We start from the raw sequence: 19,190 nt of genomic DNA, 5'->3' as shown, positions 1-19,190 counted from the left end.
AAGAAGGACTGAAGCATCCACAGTTTGGTTGTCCTTCTTCTTGAGCTTCATGCCAACCATTGAACCAAGAATGGGGTCCCTATTGGATGAGTTAGAGAAAGGATTGAAGGATCTGAAGGGGTTTGCAACCCCAAAAGAAAAACAATACCAACTAACCAGAGCCCCCAGGGACTAAACCACAATCCAAAGAGTACACATGGACAGACCCATGGCTCTAGCTGCATATGTAGCAGAGGATGGCCTTCTTGGGCATCAATGGGAGAAGCCTTTAGTCCTGCCAAGGCTTGACCCTCCAGTGTAAGGGAATGTCAGAGCAGGGAGGTGGGAAGGGGTGGGTGGATTGATGGGGGAACACCCTCATAGAAGAAGGGGAATGGGGGATAGGATGGGGGCTTATGGATGGGAAACTTGGAAAGGGGATAACATTTGAATGTAAATAGAAAATCCAATAAAAAAATATGGTAGAGTCCAGCCCACGTCTAAACAATAGATGTGTGTGTGTGTGTGTGTATGTGTGTGTGTGTATGTGTGTAGGTGTTTGTCTTAGAAAGAGTAGGCTGAGCAGCGCAAGATATAAAAGTGGGAAAGACATGACTAGAAGAGCACTGAGTTCCTGGATACCACAGCTGGACTGTGAGCGTGGGGAAGCCATTAGTAGGAGCTGTAGAAAGAACACTCTGCCTTTATATCTGCAGTGAATGGTTATCAAAAGTTAAAAGCACCTGGAGGTAGAAAAACTTGGGGGAGAGTTCATGAATGAGATTCAAGAACCAGATTCAGGACCTTGATGGGAGGTGTGAACTAAGGGAGCCTCCGTAGGGAAGAGGCAAGACGAACCTGCGGTTGAGTTGAAGGGCAATGATGGCTCTAAGGTTTCACGCTGTGGAAATTGGAGGAATCATGCACTTTAACAACATTGCTTTAGTTCAGCGATTTATTTAACAAGTGCTTTCTTGGTGTTTTTCTATATGTGGGTGCTGGGACTCTACTCACAAGAAGGAACTAGCCTCCTTTTCCCCAAAGAGTGCAGATGCTTGTTTCTGTCTGTGGGGCCGATACGTGTGTGTGCTGGGTAGTAACACACAGATGGACAGGGATGAATTAGGAAGGCTCAAGAGATAAGCAGCTGCTGAACAAGGTCTTGCCCATGGTTAGGAATGGAGCAGGGGATTGGGCAGTATCACCTCAGACATAAAAAGACAAGAAATCAGTTTGGTCCCAAACTGGGAAGGCATGGATTCTCATTCAGATGGAGGATGCATAGATGATGTGGAGATTCCTTGAGGGAAGGATGTGGCAGGTGGGTGGAAAGAAGGGACTCAGGTATGGACAGTCAGTGCTGGAGGTTAAGATCTTGGAGTCACGGTCTTTGTGGGGATCTGGGAAGAAAGTGGTCTTTCAATGGAGATGACTTAGACCATGCGTCTTAGACCCAGAAGAAGCCTTGAAGACTTCTCTTGGGAATCTTGTTTATATCGGGTCTACCAGAAGGTTAACTGGATATAGTACAAACACTTACTTGGATGGAGCTGTACTCTGCTCACAGAGGTGTAAACCATCTCAGTGTAAGCTGAACTGCATCCTGGAGTTATGTTCAAGACACTGGGGCATGGGAACAGGGGTGACTTAGGGCATGCTGGTTGGGAAGAGCCTGTGTAGAGTGGCTCTCGGAGGGACAGGTCTGGTAGCTGGGACACAGGCAGAGAAGTTAGTGATACTTCTTCAGTATGTTCCTAACAACACCAACGGGAAGTTTTCAGGGTCACTGTCATATATGGGTTGAATTTAGCCCAACTGGAGCAAAGATCTATTCCATCTACTGTAAGGTGTGTTTCAGATTCTTGAAGAGGACCTTGACCTGGCACTTCATGCAGCAGATCGGACCAAGTGCACTATTCTTGCAGCAGGTTAGACCGTTTTCGATGTTCATGCAGCAGGTCACGTGTTTCTTATCCTGATCCACTCATTCATATTTTGTTTTGAATGTTTGTTTCCTTAGAAAGAAGAGCCAAAATTAAAATGTCGGTGAAAATACTTAAATACTCTGTCAAGGGCATAGCTTAGGTAGCAGGAAGGAGGAAGGGACACACACACACACACACACACACACACACACACACACACACACACACACAGAGAGAGAGAGAGAGAGAGAGACAGAGACAGAGACAGAGACAGAGACAGACAGACACAGAGAGATAGAGATAGAGACAGATAGACAGGCACAGAGAGATAGAGAGAGATAGAGACAGACAGACAGACAGACAGACACAGAGAGATAGTTGTGAAGTATGTAGGGAAGATTGAAGAAGTAACAGAAGTTCTACTTTCAAGTCAGCCCCCAACTGGGTGACATCATTCCTTCATCCATGACGGGGAAGGGAGTCATGTGACTGTCTCTGGTACGTGTGTCTAGGAGAAGCATTTAGCCACTGGCTCCTTCCCCCCGATCGTGCTTTTTCCACCCCCAGGCTGTATTTGAGTGAGGAGACCCTCACAGCTTCGCCCCTTCTCTGTAGTTCCTGAGATGACGTCACAGGATGAGCATGATGAGCCACCATGTCTGGGATAAGAGACAGCAGCCCCAGAGAATCAGGATCAGGCATCTGCTCGCCACCCCGTCTCTGTAGGGCTCTGTGTGTGCTCTGGTCTCCAACATCCCTTTCAAGAGCTCATGCCCAGAGATGTGTACTCTCTGCTCCTCTGTATGGTGAAGAGACAAGAAGAGAGGATGGCAGCTGTGCTAAACTGAGTTAAGAGTAGTCTACCACAAGTGCTGACGCCGAGACTCTGTATTTTCCAAACATGGTCACCAGTGGACTTCAGCTGCAAGCCCTGAGATTTGACAGACATTGAGCCAGGAACTAGAGGGTAGGGGTTTCTGCAGAATGAACTATTATTCTTAACAAGAGTTGCCTTTAATCAGGGAGATTGAAGACACAGCTAAGCAATGCCTGTAACACATGCTGGGGAAAGGCACAGTCTGACTGCGAAATGTAAGTCTTTACACACCTGACCCCAAGTCCACTGTGAAGCCAGAGGAAGCTTCTTACATTAGAAGCTGCATTTGGGGCATTTCCTTTTAAACAAATAGTCCTTGTTTTAAAATTACAGCCTTTTATCGATGTGAGCGTTTGTATTTTAACGCACTGCTTTGTCTCTTAGGAGTATTAGCTTTCCCATATGAATCCCCATCATGTGTCCTCACAGGCCTGTAAAAGGTTAAACGGGAGCGTATTTTTCCTTTTCCTTCCCTTGGCAAGGACACTGCAGAGCCTCTGTAAACAAAACTCAAAATGTAGACAGCCCAGAAGTGGCTTCAGTTAAAACAAAAAGTAACAACAAAACCCCTCTTTTTCCCTTTTTCTTTTAAACACGGTGAATTGAAGAATACTTCAGAAAAATAAGGAGCAGGTGGTGGCTGCAGCCTGCAAGGCAAAAGGCCTGGCAGAAAAGACAGACAGTGACTCCTCATCTGGGTATTTTGGGGCAGTCACATGGGTCCATGCATCACTTTAGCCTGTGGACATGGCGGGGCTCTGGGCCTCTGTGCCCTGGAGGCCCAGACCTCCCAACTAACATATGGGAAGGATTTAGAGACAAGGGAAAAGCCTAGCAATCAAATGCAGAGAGAAATTATGTGCCTAACAGCTGGAATTCATGAGCTCCATATTAAAGAAGGATTCTTAGCAAGAAATCTGACATGCCCCTTTCCCACAGACAAAGGTACAGCTTGAGGACTGAAATATCTTTCTAAGAGTCTTGGCTTCTCCTTAAGTAGAATGATTACGTCTTCATTTACAAGGGATAGTTATGGCTGTACTTGGTATGGATTTGGAATTATCGAATTCAAGGGTGAATTTGCCGAGACATTAATTAAGCACCTGAAGACTAATCTGCGGTCGGACCACAGCCTCATCTTTGAGGTTTTTCCTATCGAGGCGTGTCACTATTAAATGGGGATGATGGCTGATCAATATTTGTCACCCAGCATATCTTTTCAGTCACTCCTCTTCATACTGAGACTTGTTAGGCAACAGCCTTTTGTTTAAGAGAATAGGGGTGCTCAGACTATTTGCTCAGACCACCCCATAATCAACAAAGACTTATACTCAGTCCAACCAACACATACGATCCTGTCCTCTGCACTGGGTCTCTTAGACCCAGGTAAGTGTACAAATTCATGGAGCTTTTGAGCTTTGCCAATTCCCATGCCTCTTGGTGAGGCATATGATTGCCAAATTATCCAATCCCTTCAGATAGGAGGACTGCGTTCAGAAGAGCAAGAACTCATTCTCATCCTGCAGGACAAATTCTTCTGTGCCTTGGGGAAAGGGCAAACATATGTTCTAAAGGCAAACACAGGGCCAAAGACGGGAAGCATTAGAATCCATTCCACCATGCGGGCTGCAAGAAACCGGGACTGTCTGCCTCCTTTTGAGGGCTCGTGTGCTTGGAAGCATAGGAGGAAGGTAGATTCCCAACAGGATAAACTGAGCAGCGCTCTACCTTGGAAGGTGCTGAGAAGTATCAGCGATTGCCAGCGCTGGAGATGCCATGCTGGAGACACAGTCACACATCACTGTCTAAGGCATGTGTCCTCTGGCAGCATCAACAAATGCCCTGGGCTGAGGATGGCTGTGATGTCTCTTGACGCCTCTTAGGGTTTTAGGACCAGCATCGTATTATGTTGTCCATCCTTGACTAAAACATTTTGTGGTGTTTGGCTGTGCTTCTGCCAGGGAATGGGGTCCAAACCCAAACTGAGGAATGACTATCAAATACAGTGTAGCTAATTTTTGGTTTCTGGGTTGGTCAAGCATTGAAGTGAATATGGAAAATTCCAGAGCAGCCAGTGCAAGCCATCTTTCATGTTCAGACTTATTTATAGGTTATATATTCAGGAAAACAAGTTTTGAATTGTGTGACTTTAGTGACCTCTGGTCAGACCCTCCTCTGAGATCTATTTCCTCACAAGAATATAGAGAGTAATTCTGATTTTGTAGAAAGGAATTGAGAGGCTTTAAAAAATGTTTATAAAGTGATTAGTCCAGTCCCTGTCAATAGCCCGCAGTGTACAAGTTGCAGGGTGATTTCTGTTTTTTTATGTCCAGGAAATCTTAAAATTTAAACAGAAAAGGGTATCAAGGCCTTAATGAATCATAAGTGAACTAAGTGTATGAAGATTCGCCTTAGTGAGTAGCGAGGTGAGTGTGTTGTAAAGCATGAGGCGGTGTCCTGGTCAACTCTGGCTGGCAGTCGGCTTCAGCTTTGCTGAGGACTAGGAGTGGCTTGTCACAAGGACAAACTCTCCATAGTGGGGTGGCAAGACAGTGAGCTCTGGAATTTGGAAAGCAGGTGAATAAAAGTGCCCCTTTGCACCTAGCAGGCTGGGACAAAGGCATGAAAGTCACTTTCCAGGTTGGCTTTGAGTAGAGTCAGCACGGCTGGACTATAACCTAATTAGTTACATTAACATATCTAAAGGAAGGAACTCGTCATTCCGGACTGCAGTTGGCCAGAGCAGAAGAACAGAACCCAGGAACTCAGTAAATGTTGGCAGATGTCCAAGAACCTTCCAGGCGGAAAGACCCTTTGCTGATGAGCTTCCGATACTCCTAACTCTGCACGGAGCATCGCTGTGGTGAGATAGCTCTCACAGGCTGTCAGCCCAATACTGTGGCATATGCAAAGCATGTGTTAATTGTGGGTTGAGCATAATTTTATGAAATATCATTATTATAATTTAACTTTACTTCTAGAGGAAAGAGTACACTCAGACAGAAGCTGTGTGGTAGGCTGTCTGTATGTAGATGGTTTCTTGCCCATTTGGAATCCCCAGGGTTTCCCTTGCATCCTTTCAGGGGCCAGTGAGTGTTCGAGGAAAGGGAAGACATAAGCAAAGGACCTTAGCTCTCCTCTGCAGAGCAACTCCTCCATTTTCCTTGGCTGGTTATCAGTGATGATTCTGCCTGAATTCGTGATTTACCTTGACTTGTACTTATATTAAAATGTATTCGAACTGGAATTCTCAGTAATTAGGATTTAGACTCTTATACTCTGAGGCTCAAAAACGAATTATCCCTGATGCTTGCTAATTCATAAGTGCAAAAGGTTCACCCCTACCTGGTCTCGAAATAACATCTAATGGAATCCATTTTTTTTTCTTACTGGAAACAATTGATGTAGAAACTGAAGGAAGGTAGTACCTTGCTTTGTGCTGCAGATTGACGTAAAAGAATGTTTTGGAGGACTACATCTTCAACAAGGGATCCCATGACCAAAACGTAGTTGGAAATATTCACACTGGAGGGTTCCTAAAGCTTCCCCTTGTCCATGAAACTTTGTTTCTAGGATTCTACTGTTGTCATTTTTAGCATCTTCTGATTACCCAGAAGCAGATGTTGCTGGTGTTAGCTATGAGAGGTAGAGTTTTAACAAAGAAGGGCAATTCATTGCCGCCTCCTCTTCTTTTTTTTTTTTTGGTTCTTTTTTTCCCCGGAGCTGGGGACCGAACCCAGGGCCTTGCGCTTCCTAGGCAAGCGCTCTACCACTGAGCTAAATCCCCAACCCCGAGAGGTAGAGTTTTAAATTAGCCCAAAACTCAGCAACAGGACCTGACCCACCCAAGGCTACACCAAAACAAACAAACAAACATCCCCCCCACACACAAAAACAAAAACCAAAAAAACCCTGTCTGAAAAAAAAATTCCAATGATTCTTTTCTCTTAATTCAGAAAATAAGAGGGTAAGTTGTTACTTATAATGTCCTCATAATTCTTTCAGGCTAATAGTTCTTTAAGTATTTTTAAGTTGATGGACAACAGACTTGCTTATCTGTTTTGCTTTTGCCTTTTTTGCCAGGTTTTTAACATTTTTGTTTTTTGAGAGTTTTATGTCTGAGTACTATGTTTGCGTAATTTCCCCTTCTCTTTCCAGCTCCTTCTGTGCCCAATTCTTTCTCATATTCCTGCGTGCTCTTTCTTTAATTGTTGTTACACACACACACACACACACACACACACACACACGTTCATATACATTTACAAACAATCCGCTGAGATCATTTAGCATTGCTCGTAAGTATATTTATTTAGGGCTGACTGCTTTGAGTTGGTTAATGTATCAGATGGCTTATTCCTGGAGAAGACCGGTAATTCTACCTCTCTCGGCAACTAGTACTTACCTCTTTGACTAGGGGTGGGGTCTTGGGAGCTTTCTCCCAGCCCGATTGGCCTGTCAATTGGTGATTTCATTGTCCATGTCTTGTTCAGGAGACCATTTTGTTGATAGTTCCTGGTACCACCCCATGTCATATATAGAAGGCACTATTTTACAGCAGCTGTCCTGCTCCCCGCTTGGCCTTTCAGCCTCTCTTCTTCAATATTTCTCCAGTCTTCAGCGTGGTGGTTTAGTTGGAGGCCAATCAACTGGGGCTGAGCACCCTGCAGTCAGTTGTATGTCATGGTTTTTGCTAGTCATGGATCTCATAATGGTCTCCATCCCTGCAAAAAGAAGCCTCTTTGATGAGGGGTGGGGATTTTATTTATCTGTGAGGATAAAGATAAGATATTTAAATTGCAGATAGAAATTATTCTGGTTTAGGGAAGGAGCAGTAATAGGTTTTCCTTTAGGACCCTTGTTCTTACCAATCACAGGTGATGGAATGGGTTTACGCCATCGGGTATCACCCCTCCTCTACCATGTGGTCTAAGTCCAGTTAGATGGATGGCGGTTACTCCAGGATAAACCCGCTGCTGAACCTGTTGGATTATCTTGCCATTCTGGCCAGTGTTACGGTTCATAGGCATCAAGGCTGTGCAGGACGAGATTGCTTCTTCCCTGGGCAGCTCACAGAGCTCCTTTGGTACTGGGGGACCCTCGCATCCTCACAGAGTCAGTTCCAGCTTGACTCTTCCGAGCTCTGTACCGAAGTGTGCTTGTGTTTATAGCAGCAGGGTCTTACCTTCAGTTTCTGAGAGGCCATCAAGGGCAAGGGGAGTAACCTACACTGTTTAGAGGGGTCCCTTGTGCTTCTCTGGCCAAAACTTGAAAGGAAAATTTCCACACCTGACACTGGGGTTCCTGCTAGATGGCTTTTGTGGGGAGCATTGTCATGCCAATGGTGTGCCTTCATATATATATTTATATACGATCAAATGTCTATCACATATATGTGATATATGACATATTCATATATATGACACATATATGAATATATGTATATATGACATATATTTATGTGTATATGTGTCACACATTATTGTGATATATATTTAATTATATATAAATATAATTTATTTAGGTATTAAATGGTTACTCTAACCATATATAATGATAAATATATGTGTAATGTATGACCTATATGTATATATATGAATATATGTATGTGTATATATGTCCCACATATATGTGCAATATATGTTTAATTATATATCAATATAATTTATTTATACTCTAACATTATGCCTTTTCTATTTTTGACATGCCTTATGCAGTTAGATCCCTGCCTGTGTTTGTTTGCCATCCCTAACAGTAATGGCTGCCTCTGAATAGCACAGAAACAGTTGAGTAGAAGGTGAGCAGAGCTGGTTGACCAGTAGTGCGAGCAGGTTCATTCACAGACAGAAATGCCTGCAGGATGGAGAAATGAAGCAGTTACCTTTGTGGTGACTGGACGGATCAGACATCCTACTGGGTCCTGATGTCCATTCTGTCTCATGAGTCCAAAGAGGAGAGACAGAGCATATAAGAGATCCCCGAGAGTTTACATTCTGATGGTCAGACTTAACAAAGCCACTATTTCTAGTCCTTAGTCCACCGTGAAACCACCAGCCATTCCCTTTTGTTAATGTTGTATTTGGATCCATCTGTTTACGGCAGACGTCTTTCTTATTTTGGCCACATGTGCGTGCTTGAGCACATATGTGTGCATTTGAGCATTTTATGTCACCATTCTCTCCCCGGAGAAACACATTTCGCACACATCACCATTTTTTGCACTCAGTATGTTAAGGAGACCTTGGTTGTAAAAGGTGGAATTGGAAATAAAGTAGAGGAGCCCACTAGGGCTCCTGCTCTAAGAACGCTGGAGAAGTGCTGAGTCAGCTGGCTGGACTGCCGAGTGGAACCTGCGGGGAGAGCCTGTTGCTCTGCAGCCCAGATTCATTTCAGTGTCTCTGGTTCCACATTGGTTTATGAGCAATGACTAATGCTTTGCTCACGAGTCATTAAACCCATCCCACACTTTCTCGGTTCCCTAATCTCTTTGGAATCCATTCCTTGTGTCCAATGGTCCAGTGCTCTAGCTTAGTGTTTGGATGACTGAACAGAAATGGCAATAAAAATATATATGTGATATTACAGTTTAAAATGTAATTCCCTTTAGAGAGGGCTCTGGGCAAATAAAACTCCTCCAGAACTGTTTCAAATCTTTTGAAATATTTGATCCTTTCCGGTTTCCTCTGCACTTTCGTAAGAGGTCAACAAATATGGTGAGAGTATCTGATGGTTCTGCACACTCTTGCTCTGCTCCAGAACTCACTTTGCAGCTCAGCTCTGTGTTGCAAGTCTCCTGATTAACCACACTAATGGGAGAAGGCAGAGGCGTGGGTAATCTAAAATAGATAGCAACTTATGAATATGCATGTGTTTGATGTGCTAGAAAACTACTTTAAAGGGAAGAGTGGAGCACCCCTGATGGCTAAAGAAGGGGAGGGGAGGAGAAAGACTCCAGGGGCTGAAGAAACGGATCAGGATCAGTGCTTAAGAGGGCTTGCGGCTCTCTCCCGGAGAACCAGAGTTCAGTTCCCAGCACATGTGGCTCTAGTCTGAGGAGATCAGGCAAGCTCTTCTTGTTTCCATAGATACTAGCACACAATATATGCCCATATACATACACATAAACAAATAATAAAATAAACATTAAAATATATAGGAAGAATGAGGCTGAAAACCCTGACCGGCAGCTGACAGCGCTCCACCCATGTGCAGCGGGAGCTTCCGAGCCACTAACCTCTAAAGCCTGCCTGATACCTGGAGACAAATGGCAACAGAACACGTGACCAGAACAACCAATCATATGGTGCTAGCTACATGGGGCGAGTGTCCAGGGGCCAATGAGGCCCTGCCTCTGTGTGTGTGTGTGTGTGTGTGTGTGTGTGTGTGTGTGTGTGTGTGTGTGTGTGTGTGTGTGTGTGTTTGGGGGGTGTGGGGGGTGTATATGAAGGCTTGCCCAGTTCCTGCAGTAAACGAATCTGCTGGAGTCTCTGTTGTTGACTGCATCTTCTTACCCCTGCCCCCAAGGGTTTTGGTCACGGTCACAAGCAACAAAAAACATGTTCAACTTATTGATTTTTGTATAATTATCCGAAACTGATATTACTTAAAAGCTGCTTTTTAAAAAAAATTTTTAATAGAAAGAGCTATGAGATTGTCCTGGTAACTATGTTAAGATGCTGGCAGATTAATCAGAGGAGCTGACTTCGAGTAGGAGAGGAGATCATAAATAAGGCAGAGGGATGTGTTACTCATAAATGTGGCGTAGGAGCAGGGGAACAGTATACATTCCATTCGGCTGTTAGTGCTGATTGACATTTAACTTTATCTATCCAAACGTCATTGAAAGGGTAAGGCAGCCTCAGCAGAAGTCTGCTGTAAGCTCCGGTGACTGTGAGGAGGCAGGTAGAATATGGAGGAGGTGGGGGATAGAAAATCCAACCAGATGACGCTAAGTGGTTCAGGTCATCGGTATCCCATCACCCTCTTCTAGACAGACAGCATAGAGGTGCATCTGGCCCACAAGGCAAGAGCAGAGAATGAGTGGTACACAGTAGGCTGTTGGTCAGGAGGATGGGGAACCAAGTAAGAGGATCCCAACTGGTCACAAGTGAAAGTGCCTGGGTGCTGACGTCGAGCATGCTGGGAACCCGAATATGACGCCAGAAGAAACATCGATACAAAGAACAAGATTTAATAGAGCTGCCTTTAATGAGCTTTCCTGTGATCACAGCCAGAATTAAAGGGCAGAAAATACGGACAGACAAGTTATTATGTATGTTAAAAACATCTCCCCGCCCCCCCCACCCCGAGTTGCAGGGTGCTACCTAGCATTACCAATTACTATGGCCCAAGTTTAAGCCACAGCCGTTATATGTAGTGGGTTGATTTTTTTTTTTTCTTCTTTTTCTTGATTGGCCAGAGATGACATGGATTGAAAACCAGATACGCATTATTTGATCTCACCATTTCTCTTCAGTGCAAGGTATGGATGGGCAAAAGAGGGAGGGGCCAGATGGAGCATCTGTAGTGCAGGGGCTATCCTGGAGCAATGCTTGATGGTCGAGAACGATCGATCCGGTGTGCGGATTTTATCCGAGTCTGTTCAGTGACTCAGATGGAGAATATCTTCAAGAAGGTACTCTACAAAGGAGAGCTGGTTATCTACTTGGCAATCCCTGTTTTTTTTTTTTTTTTTTTTCTTTTCTTTTCTTTTTTTCGGAGCTGGGGACCGAACCCAGGGCCTTGCGCTTGCTAGGCAGCAATCCCTGTTTTATATTTCCTGATACGTGCCACCAGAAAATGTAGCCTCTGATATTTATTGATATTCGGGAAGGACAGTGCTGTGGTATTTGCATGCCGCATTACATAACCTCCATGCCTATGTATCGAAACTCAACCTCCAAACCTTTCTCTCCACTTTCCAAGTAGAAAATTAAAAAATGGGGGTTTTTCTCCTTAGTACATCTGTTTATGAAACATTGCTATTTGGTACTTACAATTTTGCCTCTTTTAGGGCCATGGAATTAAAAATAATTTGGAAAGAACCACTTTGTGAGGGTGCCAACGCTATTCTAAGAAGTTCACCTCCATTTACTAATACCAACCTTTGGAGGAAATTAGCCTGGAGCCTCAAAGGTAACTCGTACTAAGGAGGAAAAAGCACATGAAAGAACGGAGTATGTCTTCAGTGACCGAACACATCTGGGGGTTGCAATCCTGAGATCTTAGGGGCAGGAGTAAGAGTTTGTAGGCTCAGGGGTGGTATGCTTGTACAGGCTTACAAAATCAGGCTACCTCCAGAGCTCTGCCCCCAACCATCCAGGGCTGAACTGCACGCAGAGCAGAGTTCACACCTGGCGACCCCATTGATTCCCCCTCTAGCAGCCTTCCCTCTATTTGTGATTTCTCCCAGCACATGGCTGGCCACTAATCTCCTACTGTCAAAATCTGCTTTCACAAGTGTCCAAGCAAATCAATTCTGAGTATCGATCCCTGGGCAACCACTAATTGCTATAGCCTAGGATTGGGGTGAGGGGTGAAATGAGGAAGATATTTGTTTAATCTATGGGTCTTATGAGTAGCCCACCTTTTAAAAAATTATTAGCAACTCATTTTTTTTTTTTTTACATAGGGACAGAAACCCCATTGAAATGGTATGATCTGTTTGCGTCCGATGGGAGGTTGACTTTAGGCGGCATCCATGTGTGTGGCTTCTTTTACTCAATTCCTCTTTTGTTTTAATTTATCGGCTGTCTCTTTGCAAGACAGGAGGCCTATTTTTCAAGTAAGATTACTTTCTTTGCTATTAGGTAACTCATCTTCTTCTCTCCAGAGCACATTTTCATAGAAATAGAAGGACATATTTCTCTCTGGTTTTATGCACGTGAAGGCAAAGGTCTGGAAGCAGATTTGCTGGTGGAAACCTTCCATGACAAAAGTCTTCCCCTTGTTGGTGAATCTACTAGCAGAAATCTGCAAATGATTTCATGGCTAGAAAGGATGGTCTTGTTTTCTTGGAATCTTACGAGTTCAGCCGTCCTTGGACGTCCATGGAGGCTCAGGGAGACAGTTCAGTTGCCATGATCTGCTTCTGGGAGAAGCAGAGATTCTGTGGTTGTGTTATTCCTGTGAACTGTGGTAGGGGAGGGGAATTATCTGTGGTCTTGAGAGAGGCCAGTTTTGAAGGTGTGAGACCTGTGGGTTTTAAAACATGCTACCTTTTGACATCCTGGAGCACAAACATTTTTGATTTGGCCCCATAGTGAAACCTACAGCAGTGATCACGGATGGAGAGAGACGTCCACAGCTGTGTCCTAAGTGTTATTTACACCTTCTGCTACTGCTGGGAAATCTCTTTCTCCCTCTCTCCCTTTGCCACATCCCTCCCCATTGCACACTCGCGTGCACGCGCGCGCGCGCACACACACACACACACACACACACACACACACACACACTGAGGGCACCCATATTTCCCATGGTACTTGGACTACTAGGTATTTTTTTTTTTACCCAATTGGTAAGATATAATTGCCCATTTAAACGTACAAAGTCCGGTACCATCCATCCCTTAGGAACATTAATAACAACCTGTAAATACACAGAGCAGAATCTTAACATCACCTGCCATGGCTTCTCACCCTCTCCTCTCCCTCTTTCTGTTCTAGTCTCCTCCTCTTCTTTCAAACTTCTCTCCCGTCCATCCTTCTCCTCCAATGACAGGCCTCCTTCTATCCTGTACCTGCCCCTCATCCGTACTTTACAAATTCAATGGGGAGAAGGTTCTGGTGAAGTCACCTGATTCCCAAGTACATGATTAGGCAGCTGTCCTTGGGGCAGTAGAATCAGTATCAAAATACAGATAACTTTAGGACCAACCACAACATTTCCCCCTTTTTGTCCAGTTAAAAAGCCTTTTCACATATATATAAATTGAGCACAATTATTACCATTCTACAATTTATAAAGCATATGATATACTCAACACCCAGTCCATCACTATATCAATTAAATAGAACATTTAGTTATTCATTCCAGGTTAAGAAAGGCTTAAAATCTATATTATATCTTGGCTAGCTTGTATACTATCTGATAACTATCTAATAAAATACGTATTTTCAGAGTTAAATAGCCTGATAGGCTATGAGACTATAATCAGTCTTCAACCCTGTCAGAAATCTTTGAATGACCAAATATCTATACACATAGGAAGCCTAACACGGCTTCTAAAACTGAGAGGTTGTAGAGACAAATCTCCACTAGCACAGTCCCCTGTAGCAACGTGTGAGCACAAGTCTTCAGCCTTCTGGCCCAAAAATCAACTGACAAACTCTTGAAATGCAGATTTTGAAGGGCTGTTCACCCTGTCTTGGCAGAGTTTATCAGTCAACTATTTTGCATAATTTGTCCTTTTTTGTCTTTTTTTAGTCTGCAGGTGAAACAGGCAGTTTTGTCTAGTGGCTGTCTAGACACAAAGTATTGCCTCACCTGGAGGTAGAGATGGTCAAATTCTTCATTAAATCCACCAAAGGGGGACTGTTAGGAGCAGATATGTCTCAACCAAAGAAAAATAATTTTAAATCTCAAATTTTGTGGATTTCTGACGTTTTTGAAAACCATCTACCTATATAAGACAATGTGTAGAGTTGTCTTTATAGCTTAATATCTTGAAAGTACTCTCACAATATGTTTGCTATTTGGCCTTTAACTCACATGTGTAATCAACTTAGAAGTTTGTAATGACATCAGTTGAAGGACTGGCTCTAAACCTTGTACTTTTAAATTTTAACAAATAAATTCTACATCAAAGCAAAAGACTTTAGCTTAGTTAACAAATGAGATTATGATTGTATAATTCAATCTAGCTAATTACTCCCTGTTAAATTAAAATCAATTTTAAATTCCTCATAAAAACAACTTTAGAATAACCACTTTCAGTTCCCCAAAGTCCAGGGAATTGGGGCGATGACTCCTCTATAACTTCTTCAAGCTGTACATGGGTGTTGAGATATCCTTGGGGGAAGGGAGTAGGAAGAATGAAACAAATGCTGTAGCCAATGTGTCCTGACTGGACCCAGCTGAAAGTCCTTGAGACCAGGAATCCAAGTAGGCACACTCTGTAAATTACAACTCTCAAGACAAAAGTTTAGAATCAAGATATCTTTTTGTTTGATTCTCCTGAATAAATTTTTCAGGCGGTCTACCTCTATCAAATCTGATCAGTATGACTCTGTGAGGTTTCCAGAGCCTAATCACACTTTTTTAAAAACACAAAGACAAAAATCTTTCTCCCAAAATACTGTGTTCCTTAGTCTGTAACCAGAAAAGCTTGTATCTTGTACTCTCTTCCCAGAGTAATAATATAACCATAAAACTCAAAGTCACACCCATCATGAAGACTAAACAATTTTTTTTAAAAGGAAGTAAGCTAAACAATGAGCCTGATAGGCTTTTGTACTCTGTGATATCAGGAAATTAACCCAAAATTCCTGTGGAGCCCATGTTAAGAGAATCTGAGCTTCCTGTGGTGGTAGATATCAAAAGTAACCACAAACCCTCGCTAGCTGGCATCAACGAGCCATATGGCCTTTAGCAGGGTAAATCATAAAATAAACTAAACACCTTTTATCAATTCTAATATCAATAAGCAATGTATCAAACCAGAACTTTAGCCCAAAATATATCCATCTGTTAAGCTGTCTACCTGGAGCCACAGATTTTTCTTTAACCTTAATAACTTCTATAATATATGTCTGCATTCACTCTCCCTGGTGTTACAGACATTCATCACAACTCTCTACTTGGAGGTAGTGACTAATTTTTCCCTAAGTTCTGAACCATGGATGAAAATCCCCACCTGATTCAGGTAATCTCTTTACTCTCTTCTTTCTAAAAACAAACTTAATCACCTTTTAATAATACCTGTAATTAAGAAGTAGCTTGTCTAAAGGATTTCAACCTAAAATTCCCGTGGAGCCCACGTTAAAAGAATATGAGTATCCTGAAGGACTTTCTAAACAACTTTCTTTAAAAAGCAGCTTTTAATCTCTGACTCTGAGCTGCCATTACTTATCACACAGCAGGGGACCTACAGCCTGCCAGCCCAGGCTACTTCTTTGTTTGAATTCCCGCCCTTAAGATATCACATGACTTAACATGGCAACGGCCTCCTCTTACTTAGAAAATAAAAACTTTTTCTCAACTCTTAGGATTTCTAGTGGATTCTTGCCCATCACCTTGGTTTGCCATCTGTTGTTGTAAAAATATAAAAATAAAAGAGTATAGTTGTCTTTTACCTCGCTGGGTCTGCACGCGGTGACAAGATATCTGCTAGAAACACATCCCAGCCACACACTTTCCTACACTCAAACCATCACGTAAAAGAACACACAACACAATAACCTTTGACCCAATTGGTAAGATATAATTGCCCACTTAAACATACAAAGCCCGGTACCATCCATCCCTTAGGAACATTAATAACAACCTGTAAATACACAGAGCAGAATCTTAACATCACCTGCCATGGCTTCTCACCTTCTCCTCTCCTCTCCTCTCCTTTCCTCTCCTCTCCTCTCCTCTCCTCTCCTCTCCTCTCCTCTCCTCTCCTCTCCTCTCCTCTCTCTCTTCTACTAGGTATATTTTAAGACACCATTGTCCAATGTCATGACCATCAGGAACGTAGGTTACTAAGCACTTGAGATGTGTTTTTCTGAACTGAGGCATGTGTGAAGCAGAGAGTACACACTAGATTTAAAAAATCACACTTTGAAATGGAAACAGCTTAGTAATTTTTTTAATATCGATTATGTGTGAGAATGTTGATATCTTGGACACACTAATTCAAATGAGCTGCATCTGTTTTCATGGTTGCCTGTGGCTTCTAGAAGAAGTACGCACATGGCTTCAAGTATATTTCTACTGTGCAGGGCTGGACTCAGAATATGTAACATGTCAAAACATCCCTTTTGAAAAGACACATCACCAGGTCCTGACACTCAGGAACTCTGTTGCTATTCTCCATCTGAGCTGTGACTAATAGCAACACATCTTTCTCTTTTGCTCCACATGTGGGCTGCTTCCTAAACTGTGGCTGCTGCTCCTGTTATAGCTAGAGACATGGTGGGCCACTGTCACTCCACCATCACTACTGCTTAGAGGGCCCTCTGTCAATTGTGATCTCTTATTTATCTTCCCCACTCTGTGTGTGTGTGTGTGTGTGTGTGTGTGTGTGTGTGTGTGTGTTTATGTAGGTGTGTATATTTGTTATGTATATGTGCTTAGGGTTTGTGCATTTATGGGTGTGTAGAAGTGTCTTAGTTAGGGTTTTACTGCTGTGAACAGACACCATGACCAAGGCAACTCTTATAAGGACAACATTTAATTGGGGGGTTGGCTTACAGGTTCAGAGGTTCAGTCCATTATCATCAAGGCAAGAGCATGGCAGCATCCAGGCAGATATGGTACAGGACGAGCTGAGAGTTCTACATTTTCACCAGAAGGCAGCTAGAAGAACGGCTTCCAGGAAGCTAGGACAACGGTTGTAAAGTCCACACCCACAGTGACACACTTTCTCCTACAAGGCCACGCCTCCAAATAGTGCTGCTCTCTGGGCCAAGTATATTCAAACCAACCCAAGAAGACAGAGGTTAATTAATGCCAGGTCCTTCTTTGAGAATAAGGATTCTTTGAGGCAGGGTCCCTTGCTGTCACTGGAACTCATTGTAGACTGACTAGGTGAACTCTATTAGTCCTCTTATCTCTGCCCCCACTATCGGAGTCACACATGTACTTCCGTGTTTAGTTTTTACTTGGGTGCTAGGCATCTGAACTTGGGTCTTCATGCTTGTGTAGCAGGCCTGTAAATAACTGAGCTATCTTAAAGAACCAAATTGCCCATCTCTATCTCTAGTATCTATCTATCTATCTATCTATCTATCTATCTATCTATCTATCTATCTATCTATCTATCTATCTATCATCTATTGGATATAGTAGCATGACTTACAGGCTGTGATCCAGATAATTCAACCATGACTGGCTATAATGGAAAGAATCCTGAAGTTGCTCAGTCCTGGAGGCTGGATGTCTCAGCTTGTCTTCAGTAGATGCTAAAATCCAAAAGAAGTAGGCTCTAATGCCAGTGAAGAAGTGGACATGCTAGCAAGGCCAGAGCAAACAGGCAAAGAGCAAAAGTTTCTGTCTTCCACGTCTTTACATAGACTTGCAGTAGGAAGTATGCCCTAGATCAAAGGTGTGTCTTCCCATCTCAAGAATTTGATCAAAGGCATGTGTCTTCCTATCCCAAAGGTCCAGACTAGAGGTGGATCCATCCACTTCAAATCAAGCAAACAAATCTCTCACAGGTGTGCTCCCTATTTCTGGATCCCAGTTAATTCCACATGTAGTCAAGTTGACAACCAAAAGTAGCCATCATACTACCCCATAACAGACCTGCCACTACTGCAACATTGAGCTTGCCTTTAATTACACATTAGTATTGTACATCAGATCCATAGCTGAGTAAGAATATTGATGTTAGTTCTTGCCCAGAAGGCTTACATGGTACCTTCTGTTCTAAGAGGGCTAGTCACCAAGGAGGAACTTTTGTTGACCATGTTTCCTACAGATTTGGTGATTGAAATTACTCCTCAACCTTACTCTAAACATATCACGTGTTAATGCCTGGTATTAATCCCATGGGGTTGGAAAGCAACTTGCATCATCACATGGTGGTCTACATACACTCATTGCCATTCACCTGCTTGCTCTTAACTCTGTGTTTGAATTCCTGCATAACACTGTTGCCCTGATGTTGAAGCTTGGTCACAGTCCTGGTTTAACCCTAACCTCTCTTCCAGGGGAAGGTTATGTCTTGAATCCCTGGAGTGTGCCCAGTTTTGGTCCTCATTCTGGTACAATCATATCACGTGTATCTGTTTGAGTGTGAAATCAGCTTCACACAAGCTGTACATGTAGTTAACAGTGCCTTGTTACCTACTGTTCTTCACCAACTACAGTTGGAACATTCCTTCTGGTTCTAAGTATCTAAGCCAGAGAGTGTTGTGCCTCCTAGTGGAGAAAAGGCATCATATACAGCTGGAGGTCGATGGGAGGGCAGGACCATGGAGGGGCGCACTGGCCAAGAGGGAATGAGAAGTATAAAAGAGGTGTTGAGAGCTTTAATACTGTGAACTTTTGGTGAAGGGATCCTGTCGATTTCAAGTGCTTATGTGCCATTCACCAGATAACTCTCTCCCATCGTCTCTCCAGAAGGAGGGAAGTGCAGGGAGAAGTGGTTGTAACAGATCTCTGTATCATATACTCTAGAGCAGAGGTTCTCAACTTTCCTAATGTGGCGACCCTTTAATTCCTCATAGTGTGGTGAGCCCCAACCATGAAACTATTTT

The sequence above is a fragment of the Rattus norvegicus genome, chromosome 7 (genome assembly GCF_036323735.1).
Source record: "Rattus norvegicus strain BN/NHsdMcwi chromosome 7, GRCr8, whole genome shotgun sequence".
In the NCBI taxonomy this organism is placed as follows: domain Eukaryota; kingdom Metazoa; phylum Chordata; class Mammalia; order Rodentia; family Muridae; genus Rattus; species Rattus norvegicus.
The sequence above is the reverse complement of the archived record's forward strand: the minus strand, read 5'-3'. Positions refer to the sequence as shown.